Below are 5,556 nucleotides of genomic sequence, written 5' to 3'. Positions count from 1 at the left end.
AAAGAACTGGTTTTGGAAAAAAAGACCAAATATGATTTACTAAATTTTAAGTAAAAAATGGATTTGTAAAGAAAAAAAGAAAAATTATTTACTTTAAGTGACTAAAGTATGATTTAGTCACTTAAAGTAAAATTTCGACCTTGTCACCCACTTTCTACCACGCAAGACTTGTCAGACCAAAATTTAGCATATGACTGTAGCAGATAAAAAGGTAAACCAGAAAAATGTCAATAAAATTAATGAAAATAAGTAAATAAGATGAATAAATAAAGAATATATATATATATTTGTAGTTCATATATATTTTTTAGCTCATCGCAGGCAGACGGCTACATTCTCTCACTAGAGCGAGTCCTAATGTCTTGGAAACTACCCTGTAAATAAAAATGATAAAAAAAAAGAATCAAAACGACACCAGGAAGAAAAAGAGAGGTGTCATGGCACTCTGGAAAAAAAAAGAAAAAAAAACGCCCCGTTGCCAAATCTAAACCTCACGCCAGGACAGACCCCGAATAATAAAGTCTGCAAGAGTGTCGAGACAGTTACGCAGAAAAGGACGCTAATTAACAAACGAAGGAGCTCGGGGGGGAATGGGCGGGAGGGGGTGGAGGGGAGGAGGTAGGAGGAGGAGGAGGAGGAGGAGGAAGGAGGGAAGGGGGGGAGGAACAGTTAGGGATGGAAGGGGAGGAGAAAGAGGAGGGAGGGGGGATGGAGGGAAGAGGGAAGATGGAAGGATGAAAATGAAAGGAAGGAGGAGGAATAGGGAAAGGACACAGAGAAGGAAAAAGAGGAGGAGGAGATGAGAAAGAGGAGGAAGGGGAGGAGAAAGAGGGAAAGGGAGGGGAAAGGGAGGATAAGAAAGGAGGAAAAAGGTATAGGGGAAGAAGAAAGGAAGGAAGGAAGGAAGAACAAAAAAAGAGAAGGAAGGGAAAGGAGGAAAGAAGGGGAGGAGGAAGGGGAAAGGAGGAAAGGAGGACAGGAGATAAGAAAGAGGAGTAGTAGGGGAAGGAGAAAGAAGAGGAGGAGAGGAGAAAAAAAATGAAGAAGGAGGAGGAGGAGAGAGAAGAAAGAGGAGGAAGAGGAAGGAGGAGAAAGAGGTGGAGGGGGGGGGGAGCAGGAAGAGGAGAAAGGGGAAAGGTGGGGGTTGAAGGGGGGTGGGGGGTGGGGGTTGCTAAAGGATGCCAGTAAGGACAATGGCTTCTTGTCAAGTAGGGAATGCAGAAGGAGAAGGGTTGGGGTAGGGGGAGTTGGGGGTGTCGTGAAAATAGGGGGTGAATGAGGGGAAGGGGGCAGGGGAAGGGGTTGGGGAAAGCAGCGACTTGGTATCTCAGTTGCCGTTTATTGCTGTCTCCCGTTGAGTTGGGGGCTCAGACTCCGATCCCACAGGATCCGCAGAAGAATCAAGGTGACTTCCTAGGAAATCAACGGGGAATCCTTTAGGGGGGGAGGGGGGGGGGAGGGGGGGCGGCGACCGCGTGGGATGTCCTAGCGGGGTTTGGGGGAGGGGGAAGGGGTTGGGGAAGGGGGAAGGGGAGGGAGAAAAAGAGTGAAGGAGTAAAGACAAAAGAAAATTATGTTCTTTAATAGGAGTTAGTTTATGTGGCGGGTTAGCGAGACATACATGACCTTGTACGTTGAGTGCAAGGATGCTTCGTGTGCATGTACACTTGTACAGTTCTAAAGAGTGTACACGTTTGTGTGTGTGTACATGTGTATGTAGTTGTATATACATACACACAATATATATATAACTCTATGTACATATACTTATAGATACCTAAATATATACATACATATATATATATATATATATATATATATATATATATATAATATATATATATACATATATATACATCATCATATATATATATATACCTATACACACACACATATATATATATATCTATATATATACATACTATACAACACACACACACACACACATATATATACTATATATATATATATATATATATATATATAACACACACACACACACACATATATGATATATATATATATATATATATATATATATATATATATATATATATACATCAACAAAATGATCAATTCTTACGTCTTACAATTAGCAAGCAAATATCTCGTAAAGGTTTCATCTGTGCCCTACTACAAGTTACTATATGCTTATCTGGTGATTTTGACAGCTTGTTTCAATACCTAATACAAAACCAGCCTGAATTAGGAACGGCATAATTCTTTCAAAGGAGAAAAGAATAACGCAAATTATTCACTCCCATGCGCAGATATCAGTGACCTTAGTTGGGTCCTGGATACAGTCATGTCTCCTGGTTGGTAAAATTAACTAGAATTAAATTTTTCCCACTTTTAAAATATAAATGAACAGGTTTAAAAAGCCCAAAGGAAGTGAATTACGTTTTGTTGAAAGGAAAATTCACAGAGGCGTTGCAATAGATTATTTCAAAGAAAAACTGTTACAGATTGAAAAAAAATAAACCAATGCCCATATTTCTAATAGTTAAAACTGACCTAATTGGAGTTTAGTGTATAAAAATCACTGAACGGGTGGAGCAAATATCTTGAACTGTCAGCCAAATTAGACGATGAGTATCCAATGCCATTGAGAGAGAGAGAGAGAGAGAGAATGATGTCTAAAAATCACTTACCAGGTGGAGTAAATATTTTAACCGTCAACCAAATTAAATGATGATTATCTTAATAATAGAGAGAGAGAGAGAGAGAGAGAGAGTTAAACATTTTCCTCTAGTAGCTGGCTTCCAATCCCTCCGTAACAGCAACGGGTTACGCAGACCGTTCGTACATTCTCAGCGGCATCTCTGATTGAAGAAAAGGAAAGAGGAACTTGATTAATGCCGACAGTATAATACGTATATATTATATATTATATACATATATATTATATATATTATAATACATATAATATATAATAGTATAATATATATATATATATATAAAAGATAACAATTTTATGGATCTAGCACCGGACAAATCTGGTTATTGAAAAATAATAAAAAATATGATGCAAAGGTGAAAATAAATCAATTTACAAAGAGTGACTCAGAGAGAGAGAGAGAGAGAGAGAGAGAGAGAGAGAGAGAGAGAGAGAGATCCCAGCTGCTGAAGGAGCAAATCATGAGGATGAATGATGAGGACAGGTAGGATTAATGGATGATAAACGAGGGGGGAAGCGAAGGAGAAGAAGGAGATGATGAAAGCCAGGGAAACGGGGGGAAGGAGAAACGCCGACATCTTCGGAGGGCCAGTCTTTAAAATTGATCGCCCCCCTCCACCTCCTTCCCCAACAAAAAACGGGGGTCCGTTTCTGAATTTTAGGGTCCACCTGTAGTGTAGATGATACGATTAGCGTGGGAAAACTGAGAACTACGTGAATTAATGGTAAATATTAATTTACTGTCTGATCAGAATGATAGTTCTCACAATACGTGCATACATACGTACATATATACATATATCCATACATACATACAAACACACATACATATATATATGTATGTATATATACATACATATTTTAAATTGATCCGCGGCCCAACACCCCAAAAATAAAAGTGGTCCATCTCTGAATTTTAGGGTGCACCTGTAGGTTTAGGTGATGGGGTAGTATAGGAAAATTAAAAGGTTGGTGATTCACTAGTATAGAAACTATTTAGTTTCTTACAATATACACTGGGAGCACTTGTGAAAATTCGTATAGTCTGTAAAAGAATGTTCTTAATTTGATATATAGAATAAACCACTTCGAAAACTATTCGTAATGCGTTTTGTAAAATGAAATTATGGTAAAATGTTCATCAACAAGGGTAAACACTGGCTGATCTGGGTCAACAGCTGGAGAAACAGTAGGTCTTTCCTAGGTAGTGACCCCCAAGGATTTTCGTTACTTGGGGTTCATTATCTTTATGATATTTACACTCTTTGTACGAGTACTAAAGACGCCGCAAAGGTGGATACATATATACCGGGTTAAACCCACTCGGGGTCACTATCTAGGAATCATTCGAAAAATTTACCTAAATTGTAAAAAGCTGTTGCCTGAGCCTCGACGGATGTTTGAAAACAATTAGCTGTTGCTATTCAAAAAAAAAAAACAATTAGATGTTGCTATTGCTAATTGAAAAACTATACTTGGTGTTGCTCTTCCCTAAATAAGTTGCTGTTGTTTAAAAAAAAACTATAAACTAAATGGCTGTTTCTGTTTCTATATAAAAAACAACTATCGTTTGATATCAAAAAAGCAATTAGCGACTGCTTTTTAAAAAAACAGCTAACTGTTGTTATTAAAGAAACTAATCAGCTATTTGTTTTTCAAAAAATAACCATTTTCTTTAAAGTCTTAGTTGCTTAAAAAAAAAAAAAAAAAAAAAAAATTTTTAAAAAAAAAAAAAAAAAAAAAAACAGCGACTAGCGTAAGTTCGAAAATGATGGACCAATGGTTCTCGACCAGGGGGTAATTTCAGTGTTTCAGGGGGGAAATGATAGACTGTGGTTTTCAACCAAGGGGGAGAAGAGGGGGGGGGGCGAGGGAATTTTGACCCTGGATTTTTAATATTCTATGCATCTTAATTGGGATGATCTTTTTGAGACAGACAATTATGAAACGGGCCGAATGGCATTTTGACGTTTAGTGAAAGGGAGCATGGGACAAAAAAAAGATACTTTTACAAAATGGACAGCATTGAATTTGTTAATCGGTTAAAAGCATATTCTAACTGATTCCTGAAGTGAGCATGTCGGCTGAGGTCCAAGGTCCTTTAAATATACCCAAATATCAGCGTATATTTGAAGGACCTTGGTGAAGTCAACTTTTCAGCACAAGAAAGACACATTGACACTTCGGTGTCCTCATTGGGTGATATAAACAGTAAAAGGGTAATCTAAAAATATATAGATAGGAAGGTGAAATATGTAAAGATAAATGAATATAAGAAAATAAGTGATAAAATGAGTGACCAAATATATAATGCAAATAAATTATATATAGATACGTAAATATTACAAAATCAGGAATAAAATGAGTGACCAAATATATAATGCAAATAAATAAAATATCAATAAATATTACGAAATAAGTAATAAAATGTGAGACCAAATACATAACACGAATGCATTAACGATAAATAAATATTACAGAATAAATAATAAAGTGAGTCAACAAATATATAATGCAAAGAAATGGAAAATATAAGGATCGAGGCTCTGATAAAGGATAAATACATACGTATGATAAGCGTTTACGTAAACAAGGAAGCGAATTGCTGTTTGTTTACCATAATAAATTATCACACCAACACACTGAAAGGATAAAAATAACACGCAAAATTTACGGTATAGACGGTGTTGCAATCTTCTCTCTCTCTCTCTCTCTCTCTCTCTCTCTCTCTCTCTCTCGTTCTTCCTCCCATCTCTCCCTCGTCTCATCTCTCTCTCTCATTTTAAATGAATTGTATATTGTGAACATATCATCCTGATATGTTCACAATATACAAGTAATAAGGTATCGAGGTGTTGGAACATTTTAACTCTCTTGTA

The 5,556-nt window shown here is 36.8% G+C and overlaps 1 long non-coding RNA gene across 1 annotated transcript in view; it reads right to left on the bottom strand.

Moving 5' to 3' along the window:
- LOC135202065 (uncharacterized) overlaps positions 1 to 2,797 on the bottom strand; it is a 4,084-nt gene extending 1,287 nt beyond the window's left edge. The window contains exon 1 of the long non-coding RNA XR_010311667.1: positions 2,652 to 2,797. This is a non-coding gene — a long non-coding RNA (uncharacterized LOC135202065). The remainder of the gene's footprint in view (positions 1 to 2,651) is intronic.
- Positions 2,798 to 5,556: the final 2,759 nt, after the last annotated feature.

The sequence above is a fragment of the Macrobrachium nipponense genome, chromosome 30 (assembly GCF_015104395.2).
Source record: "Macrobrachium nipponense isolate FS-2020 chromosome 30, ASM1510439v2, whole genome shotgun sequence".
In the NCBI taxonomy this organism is placed as follows: Eukaryota; Metazoa; Arthropoda; class Malacostraca; order Decapoda; family Palaemonidae; genus Macrobrachium; species Macrobrachium nipponense.
This window is presented reverse-complemented; position numbering and strand designations above follow the sequence as displayed.